Genomic DNA, 9,929 nt, shown 5'->3' with positions numbered 1-9,929 from the left:
AATGAAAAGGACTGGGGATATGGCTCCGTGGTCGAGCCCCCCTTCCATACCTGCAAGTCTTACAAAAGACATTAAATGTGCCTCCTCAATCAGCGGTGGAGGAGTTTATTCTGCTGTCCTTGAAGGCACATGGGCACCATTCTCTTTGGTGGATTTTAGCTAAGAGCACCTAGAAAATGCCTCATGATGGAATCCAACTCTTCTTCATTCCTTGGACAACGAAGGCAAGAGAACCTTCTTTAAAGAACAGCACCAAGAAGAGCTTACAAAGAGACACTGTGAACATCTGAGGCGTTCAAAACCCACACGATGCATACCACCAAGTCAGAGGCTGTGTTCTCTGAAGAGAGATGATTACAATGTCCCAAAGCATCACGGTACAAAAGGAGGCAGGCTAGCAGAGAGGGTGGTGGGCTGCCACGGGGGATGTGAAATCCCGTGGTGCGGGTCTATGGTGGATCGGGTCGTTGGAGAGCAGGGGGAGAGATCCAGGCCTTGGGCATCCAGGGCTTGCTGTGTGAGCAAAGAGCAGTCCCTTTCCTTTCTGTGATGATTGCTGGTGTGACGCACAGGAGTGTTCCCCTCTTGTCCATAGTATCAGAGTCGGTTTATCTGAACAACCTGTTAATGTGCTTGAATTGGAAAGGAAATTGCGTTTATGGGCTTTATAAATAAATGAACTTGCACCTCAAAGGGTGCATGAGGATTTGTGAGGTAAGGCTGGAGAACTGCAGAAACAGTGACATTACAGGGTGTGTTTAAAGGATCTGAAACCCTAGGGAGTTTGCCAGGTTCAAGAGGAACCCTCTGCTCCTATCCAAGCTGAACATTCCATTTTTACAAGGACTCCTTTGTTGTCGTGTTTACACACAGACTAATAAATGCTTGACCTTTTTTAGTGATGAAGGAACAGCCTGTGCCTTGGGAGCATATTATTTCAAGAAACACAAAGGAAGAGAAAGTCCAAGCCCTGGGGACAGATGGACTAAATATTTGGGGATTGGAACCACATGGAGCCAGGCAGGAGCTGGGAAGCAGACTCGGAGGCCTGATAAGGCACCTGGAAACGGCACCAGCCTTCCCCATGTTTCCAGGGCCTCAGGTATGTGTGGAGTGGACACCAACTCACCTTAGGAGGGGATCAGAGGAGCCCAGTGCTGTGTTGACGTGTGCTAAAGTGGACACTGATTGACAGAAGTACCTGTGGTCTGGAGGAAGTGTCGATCTCTCAACTTTTGGGTTAAAAAAAAACAACAACAACTAATATCCTCAAGCATTTACTTCTACCTAGAAGGATGTGTTTTTATGAATAGACTTAATTGTCACCAACCTGATGAGTCAGCACTGTTCATTGTCACACATACCTATTTTTTAAAAAAATGGATAGAGCGCTAAGTGACCTCCAAGAGGCACCAAGTATTGGAGTGACTTTGAGCCCATTTACATAGACTAATGCCTGAGCCCCTAACTCCAAGCCACACGCCTTCCCAGCAGCCCTGGTGACCACCAGACTCCCATGGTCCCCAGTGCTTCCCTCATGCCCTACTCCAGACAGGAGCTGCGGCTCCCCAAAGGCCAACCCAAGAGCATCCAGTGCCCTTGAAGTGCCCCAAGCCTCTGTGTGCCTTGGGAGTGACACCCCTGGCAATCATGGCCGTGGCTCTGGGTATTGCCATGAAGTCTGTCACCATCACCTATCGCACGTCAGATGGGATTGTCCCCATCACAGAGGACGATAATCACAGATAACGGAGACAGCATGTGTTTTGAACTTTGAAAATGATCTAACCTTTGATTCGAGAAGGCTTGACTTTGGAATTTAAGGGTCAACATGAAATGTGGGATTCCCATGGCAGAGTGGAGACCACAGGAACCTAAAATGTCCCCGGAGGAAGCAAAGCAAAGGGAAGGCCTGGGTTGCTGGGCCCGCTGGACTCCCGCTGGCGCTCCCCGCACACAGTGCCCAGTGTATGGCCCGAGACTGTGAGGAGAGACACTGGGTGGGACTGGTAACAGCTCTGCTCCAGGACAGCCCCGTGCTGGGGTATCCGCTATGTCCTCTGAGTCAGGACCCCTGGCCGCTGTAGGCCTCCTATTCCCAGAATCCTCCACGCTCCCCTCACCCAGAAGCCATCAGATCAACACACTCAGGAAAGCTTAATGTGAGGCTCTTCCACGGGAGTTCATTTTAACAGAAAATCGGGCCTCGGAACAAAGGTGCAACAAGATCCCAAATTTAACTTGCTGTACTCAGGAGTGGAGATGTAAAAGGTAGCTCTCTTACGTTCCATAAAAATCTAATCTTGCTTTTCCAGCCTTAGTCATGCCAGAAGATGGGAGAAAATAATGTCAAATTGCTCCTGAAAGCCTGCTCCGTCTTTTCCAGTTTGAGAACCTGATTTTGAATTATCCCATTACTCACTACACTAAACCTGCATTAGTTTTCTGTTGCTGCTCTAAAAAAAATTAACAAACTGTAGTGGTTTACAACAGCATGTTTATCATCTGCTGCTTCTGTAGTTTGAAAACCCAATACAGGCTAAGGTATCCCCAATACAGGCTAAGGTGTCCCCAATACAGGCTAAGGTCAAGGTGTCCTCGGGCCGTGACCCTCTTTGGAGGCTGCAGGGGACAGTGTATTTCTTTGCATTTCCCAGCTTCAAGGCCCACACCCCGTGGTTCTTGGTGTTTTCCTCACTTCCAAGCCAGCACCTGAGGCTAGAGTCCCCACATCTCTTCCCTCTGACCTCCTTTTTCCACACGTAGGACCCAAGATTACACTGAGCCCACCCAGATAATCCCAGATAATCTCCCTATTTTAAAGTCAGCTGATGGGCAACCTCAATTCCTTCTGCAATCTTAACTTCCCCTTGCCACGTAAGGCCATCGCCAGGCCTTTGCCCTGTAAGGCACTTGTCAGTGTGCAGGGCTTGGATGTGGTCCCCCGTGTATGGGGGACATTATTCTGCCTGCCACACCAGCCTTTCCAACTGGTTCCTTTCCCTTGTCCTTCCCAAGATTGTGCCTGGGCACGTGAGGGTCAGCAGGAGGGGGTCTCGGCTCCAAGGCTGTGTGTCCTCTGACTCCTCGTGGTGTCTACCATAAAGGGCTAGGCCGGGCTTGCTTCTGCTGGGCTGGATCCCACTGATTAATCTGTGACAAGTAAAGTTTATTGTACAGTTATGCACACAAAGGTTTCAGTCCATCACAGACCACATATGATAGTGGTTCTGTGAGAGCTAGAACACTCCTGTTACCTAGCGATGTCCCAGCCAGGGTAAGATCGCAGCACACGGGATTCCTCGTGTGTTTGTGGTGATGGTGTGAGCAAGCCTCCGGAGCTCCAAGTCACGGGGAAGTACAGCACTGGTGACTGTGTGCAGTGGCACCTGGTGATGATCATGAACAGCCAAGTTGCTGGCTGTGCATGTACTGTGCGATCCTTTTTGTCATTGTTTTTGAGTATTTTTTCTACTTGGTGAAGGAAAATCATTGTAAATGGCGCCCCATATTTTGCCAGACACCACCTCATGCTCCCTGTGTTTACTGGGTCTCTCGATTGCAGGGCTGCGGCTGGCACTTGACAGAACCTCGTGTACACAGTGTACAGCCCAGGTGTGGACAGTAGGCTGCCCATCCAGGTTTAGACAACTCCACTCTATGGCGTTCCCACAGTGACAAAATCACCTAAGGATGCGTTCCTCGGGACACGCCCCGTGGTTAAGTGACACACAATTGTGTCTACCCTCTGCAGTGTGACCAACCACCTCAAAACTGAGCACCAACACCAACTCAGTTTTGGCTATTGGAAAATGATTTCTCACGATTCTGCGACTGACCGCACTGCCCCGGACACATTTCTGTTCCACGTGGAGTAACCAACGTCACCGTGCAGCTATGTTCCGCTGGGGACTCGGGTGATGATGGAACCTCTGAGATGGCCTTCGCCTCCAGGGCATTTTCCCTCCTGTCCCCCTATCCTTCAGGAGTGTGACCTGAGTTTCTCTACCATGTGGCAGCTGCCTTCCAAGAGAAGGATGGCAAAGGCTGCCAGGCTGTGTGGCCAAAGTGGCACAGCCTCCTGCTGCCACCGTCAGAGCAGGTGCCAGGGCGCCAGCCTCAGGGGAGGGAAGACAGACTCCCGGCCTCTGTGCACACAGGGGAGGAGGAGGTGACTCGTGATGTGGCAGGTGCCCTCCGCATCGCTGGCTTTCTCAGCGTGACGTGACCAGGCCTGTCTGCTCTGGGCCTGGGTGGGTGCCCCTCAGCCCCTGGCTGGAGAGTCACCACTCCACCACAGTGACGCCTTCTAGAGCCTCGAGTCACCCCATCACCTACTTCTGCAGCCCAGAACTGGTGAGGACGCCCGGGCGAGTTCGGAGACCTTCTCCAGCTCTGCAGGCCGCCGCCGCCACATTCTGGTGGGGCCACCGTGCAGGCAGGCTCCTGGTGTTCTGCTGTGCTCTGCAGTGCAGCTGCAGCCCACCTGCTGCTGAGCCACACAAGCGACAGATTTCCTCATCAGAAGAGCAGAGCACAGACTCTCTCTGCTCTTGGATTTCAATCAAACCCTTCTCATTGCTCCTTCCTCTGGTATTTTGCCCCTGAAAGGCAAACCAGAACATACGTGACAAATGGCTTGATTTTCATAGCCTTCCAGGACAAAAGGACTTCCCCCTTCCCCTTAATACCTGATAAAGGCCCTTCTCACATTATAACTCCTTTATGAAAGGAGCATTTGTTGGTGCACACCTGTAATCCCAGCTACCCAGGAGGCTGAGGCAGGAGGATCACAGCCTGGGCAATTTAGCGAGAACTTGTCTCAAAATAAAAAAATAAAATGGGCTGCTGATATACCTCAGTGCTTGCCTAGCATGAGGGAAGCCCTGGGTTCAATCCAGCACCACCCCCCCCCCAAAAAAAAGCGACATTTGATTTGTCTGGTTTATTGTCTGAGCTGCTAGAAAAGATAATGGGCAAAGACAGAGATTAAAAATGATTATCTTTTTAAAAAATACTGTCTCCATACGGAAATGACTATCTAATAAGGACACTTAAATTTTAGTCGTTCAGGTGGACTGGAGGCTGTACCCTGGTCTCACTGTACTGTGGCTACAGAGCCATTTCTCTTTGGAAGATGGCTACTGCCAGTTAAGAGTTTGAAGGGGCCCAGGCATAAAGGGAGGTACAGATCACCACCTTCTGACCCAGTACCAGACACACACGTGACCGCATGCACACTCTGAAAGTCTCATCTCTTGGACCTTCCAAAGCTCAGTCTATTCTGCTTTCGATCCATGGGTCTTCCCTCCCCTTCAGACAGCCAAGATCCCATCTGCTGTTGACACCACCTTTCTCAGTTTGTTTTGTGCTGCTCTAACAGAATAACTGAGGCTGAGTAATTGATAAAGAACAGAATTTATCCCTGAAAAAGTTATTGATGCTACAAAGTTCTTGGAATATTAGAACTCACCCTACACGCCCTACACAAAACCTACACAGCCTTCCTTCTCTCTAGGTGGTGCTGATTCTGAAGACTCGGGAATTGTGCTGTGATCCTCTAGTTCTTCTGGGGCCCAGAGATGTGTTGGGAACTATCGATCCATGGGTTAAGAGTTTGAAGGAGCCAAGGTGGGATACCCAGGTGGGATAAGCTGATGTGAAGCTAGTGATAACTGGACTCAGACCAGACAGAATGGAAACCTGGGAAAGAGTCAGAACCTGACGTGAAGATCCCAAGAATCGTTTCCACCAGCAGAGATCTGGTTTGCCAGGACAAGGCAGGGTGGCACTCTGGACAGACGTTGGACCAGAAGTGGGAACACTAGGTCTATCCCAAGCCCTGGTTCTGCCATTGACTATACGTGAGCTTGGGTGACACAATCTAGCCAAGCTTCTCTCCCGTGTCTATAAACCGAGGACTGTTAGGCTGTGGGCACATCACGGTCTAAAGCTCTCCTCGGATGACATGCCCGCACACGCACCAGTGAGGGATGAAGACACACTAAGTCCTGTCCACACTAGAAAACTGCTGTCAAGCTCGCTGACACCCCCCATGAGAATTCATCACAAGTGTCCCTTAGGATCCAAACATTAGCTTTCTCACTAGAAAAACTGGACTAGAGAATAGGACTGGGGCTGAAATCAGGCCTTCTACCCTTTGCCTCAAGTCTGCGCCATGGCCCATGGAAGGGACACTGGATTCACAGGGCACAGACCCAGGCAGCTGAGTGGACTGGGTAGCTGGCTTCTCACTGTGTGGCTCTAGACCCTGAGAAGCAGAGGGCGACTGTCCTGGCCCTAGGCAGCCCTGGAGAGCAAGCTCGGAGTCACCGCAGGAGTTACACACACACCCAACATCCCCCATCAGATTAGTCTCCTCCCATCCCTTAGCGTCCCAGTCTGAGCTGCTAGAACAAAACAGCAGACTGTCAGCTCTACACCACAGACATCGGTTTCCAGCTCTGGAGGCTGGAGAGTCTGACGTCAGGCACTAGCAGAGTCAGCGTCTAGCGAGGCCCCTTACCTCGTCCATAGATGGCACCTCCTAGCTGGCGTCCTCCCATGGTGGAAGGAGTGGCAGAAAGAGCACCCTCGGGCCTGGTTAGTAAGGCACTAATCTCCTTGTGAAGAGTCCCTTATCGTCTAACCACCTTCCCTTTAGGGTTTTGACATGTGGATTTTAGGGGGACACAAACATTCAGACCACAGCACTAGAGAGACAGTGAAGGAGGGGATGACCAGTGACCTTCATGCTCCAGCCAGGGGGTCAGGAACTCTGGGTTTGGAAGCCCAGACTTCCAAATGCTGGGAGTAAGGAAAAGCGGCTTCTTACAAGTGCTTCAGCCTTCCTGGTTCCCAGATGTTTAGGGGAGAACACACGGTGGGCAGGAAGCGTGGGACACAGAAGGGAAGTCTGGTGGGAGGGGGGTCTCAAACACCAAGCTCATAACAGTTAAGGAGCAGGGCATGACGTGCCCCAACCCACCCCCCACTTTCAGACAAATAGTGAGAAGCTGAAATTTCTCCCAAGCAATTGGAAAGTCTTGTTATGCATGGCCTAGGTTAAGAGCAAGCAATATCAAGGACAATAGTCTAAATTAGACAGATTAATTATGAAGGAAGGAGAAGATGAAAAGAGTCAATATTTATTGAGTATCTTCTATTTGTCAGGAACCATACCCTGTGCTTTGTGTACACGAACTAACCTTTGCAATGAGTTAACCTTTGCAATGACATTAACCCTAAAGTAATCCTTGTAATGACTTCCTTACAGAGATAAACACTGCAAGGCTCAGAGAGATTAAGTAAATTGTCAAAGATCACATAGTTACATAGTTACCAACAGACAGACACAGGACCAAGACTGTAGTCTTACACCAAAGTCTATTTTTTTAAAAAATAACCTACATTGCATCTAGAAATACTTTTTATCCAATGCAAAAATCAGACAGCAAAGAGCTGGTGGAATTTGGGGAATGTTACATGTTAGATGACCAATAGAGAAGTTTAGGGACCTAATGAACACAGCAAGTATTTTTTTTTTCCAGTGCTGGGGGTCGAACTCAGGGCCTTGCACATGCTGGGCAAGTGCTCTACCACTGAGCTGCATCCCCAGCACCAAGAACGCTTCACTCCATAAGTCTATCTCTTGGTTCAATAATCCTTGGATTAGAAAGCAGGGTGATGGCTGCGTGCAGCCTGGGTTGCTCCAAACCTTTTAGATGAGGTAATAGACAAGTTGAAACAAGGGACTGAAGAACCACTAGTTGTGTCCTACACAGAAACTGTGTTGGCCCTGAATAAATTAAACACACAAGATGCAATGATGATAATGATGCCGTGTCCAGGAAATAGCATGAGGGTGCAGGAGGCCCAGGAGTTCATCAAGGTGGAGGCTCACTAAGGAGGAACTCTTGATAGAGGCTGATCTGAAGCAGATGTTGCTGAACAAGAAGGACAACAGGCTAATCCAGCACCTGCTGAGAAAAGAGGCAAAGGAGTTAATGACAGCATCTGGCCAAGAGGAGAGGGAACTGGAATCAGTGGAGATCACACAATGCTAACAGATGATTCAAAACAACAAGACCCACCACTGCTAAGAAGTCACACCAACATGTATTTCCCAGTGTGAAAAAAAGTCCTAGTTACTCTCCATTTGCTGGACAGTGCATCTCTTCTGTCTCTGGAAATAATTGTCATGTTATGGTCTTAGGATCCATTATAAAGCCAAATGAATATATCTGAATTAATCCCTCACCAATCTGTATTGTTGGAAAATGAGGAGTCACAGAAGTGAGTTTTCCAGAGAACTGAAGCTTAGACAATTTAAACGCCAAACTTTTAAAAAGTTTAGCCATTTTCACGGAAATTGTAATAAAATGAATTCCATTCTTCTCAGCCTCATTAAGCAGAATCTATTGAACATCATTTAACACGTGGCTGATGGCTCTGAATCCTGCTATGAATCAGCTATACGGCTAGGCAGTGGCACAAGATGTCCTCCGAGGCTGGTGAAACACACCGCCCTGTGTGTGTGCCCACTTCTGTCTTCCCAGAACCAGGGGTGGGGAATGTCCTGTCCCCACCACCATTAGGGCAGCTCTTGACCCCAGGTCCCTCATCAGTGCTGGTTTCTAGACTTTCTGCTTTTACCAATAATAATCCCAATACATCATCTGAAACCTTTCTGTGAAATGACAGCTGCCATAGAAATCCAATCCCTAAACTTTAAGAAACTGCCACCCTCCCCATAGAGAATTCTCTATCAGCAAGTGATAACACAACCACTTAGAAGTGCTTCTGTGCTTGTGCCATAAATAAGTTACACAGTCTTTTTGACAGGGCATCTCCTTGGTGCTGAGGCATCATTTACATTGGCGTTTACCTGGTCACACCTGCAGTCTGGGTGCTTATGATGTCCACAGTCTGACCTTGGGACACAGAGGACATCATTGGTATCTGCAAGTTTGCATTCCATTTTTTTTTTTCCTAAGATGATGTCACCCAACATTCTTGTCTAAGTTTTTCCAGAGAATAGTCACTAAAGGAAAGAATCTCATTGTATCAGTAGCTTTTGCTGAGTAACCAGCCACACCAAGATGTCATGGCTTACAATAACAAACATACAGTATCGCTCACCTCACTGTGGCTCCATGGGCAATTTTCCGGGTCTGGGCAGGTTCAACCTGGGTTTGACTCACTCCCATCCGGGGCCTCAGCTGGAAGAGCTGGGCCTCTCCCCATGTCCTCTCTCAATCTCTACCAGACAAGCCCACACGCTTCTCACAGTTCTCCCGAGAAGGTGAACCCACTGTGCAAGCACTTTCAAGGCCTCTTTGTGTCATGTTTGCTAAGGTCCCAGCAGCCAAAGCAAATCCTGTGACCAAAGCCAAGTTCAAGAGAGAGACAGACTCCCCGTCTCCATGGTAGGGGCTGCAAAGCCAGTGCAAAGGCACTCGGGTGCAGGGGCGACCCGAGGGACTCAGCGCACGCGTTGCAATCTAATGCGGTCTCAAAGCACCCGTCCTGACCCGTGTGCACCAAACGGAAAGCCCTGGCTCTGCGCCCAGGTGACAGGCGGAGCTCAGGCCCTTGCTCCCACCCACCAGGTCTCTGAGCCACTTGCTCTAAGGCATCAGCTCCACTCGCTCACCCCAGATCCGCTTCTTCATTCTCATAAGCTTCTTCGTTCCCATAAGCTGGTTCTTCTCAGCTACTATCCTAGGAACTGGATGAACTGACGACTTCCCCGGTATCCATCACATCTTCTCCCATCTTTACCTTGTGGCCGTTCATACAATTAAGCCTCTTTGGGGAAACTCCCTTCTTACTATTCCTGGTCCAATGACTGCTTCTTCTGTTCTCTTTTTAGAGCTCTGTTACTCCTCCCGGGGTTAAATGTGAGCTTCTGTCCTCATCTCCCTTTT

This window comes from Marmota flaviventris, chromosome 7 (assembly GCF_047511675.1).
Source record: "Marmota flaviventris isolate mMarFla1 chromosome 7, mMarFla1.hap1, whole genome shotgun sequence".
Taxonomy (NCBI): Eukaryota; Metazoa; Chordata; class Mammalia; order Rodentia; family Sciuridae; genus Marmota; species Marmota flaviventris.
Note: the sequence above shows the minus strand (reverse complement) of the source record.